This window comes from Octopus bimaculoides, chromosome 1 (assembly GCF_001194135.2).
Source record: "Octopus bimaculoides isolate UCB-OBI-ISO-001 chromosome 1, ASM119413v2, whole genome shotgun sequence".
NCBI lineage: Eukaryota > Metazoa > Mollusca > Cephalopoda > Octopoda > Octopodidae > Octopus > Octopus bimaculoides.
In genome coordinates this window covers 4283210-4283644 of record NC_068981.1, presented here as the reverse complement: position 1 = coordinate 4283644, position 435 = coordinate 4283210, and the positions used below count along the sequence as shown (strand labels likewise).

At 30.3% G+C, this 435-nt stretch overlaps 1 protein-coding gene across 1 annotated transcript in view; it reads right to left on the bottom strand.

Annotated features, from left to right (window-relative positions):
- Positions 1–435, bottom strand: part of LOC106880950 (hydrocephalus-inducing protein) — a gene marked incomplete at its 3' end in the record, with an annotated part of 180276 nt that overhangs the window by 101626 nt on the left and 78215 nt on the right. The window lies entirely within an intron of this gene.

Here is a 435-nt window from a genome sequence, read left to right as displayed (position 1 = left end):
AATAATGCTTTCTAATTGATGTATCAATATCAACAGATGACAATGTTTCTCTAAAAGAAATGGAGAAACTTTCAAAATACAAAGACCTGGAAATAGAGGTAACTCGAATGTGGAATCTAAAAACAGAAACAATTCCTATCATAGTAGGTGCCTTAGGTATAATAAAAAAATATTCAGACAAATACATAACAAAAACACCAGGACTTACAAATATATATAACATAGAGAAAATTGCACTACAGGGCACTGCACACATCCTACGCAAAACACTTTCAATACAGTAACCATAAGAGCATCACAGCAAACTACAGTGCATATCCAAGGCGCACAGAGCTGCGCTCGGTCATGAAGTGAAAGCACGTTATAAAAATAAAACTACTGAATAATAATAATAATAATAATAATAATAATAATAAATAATAATAAATAATAAGA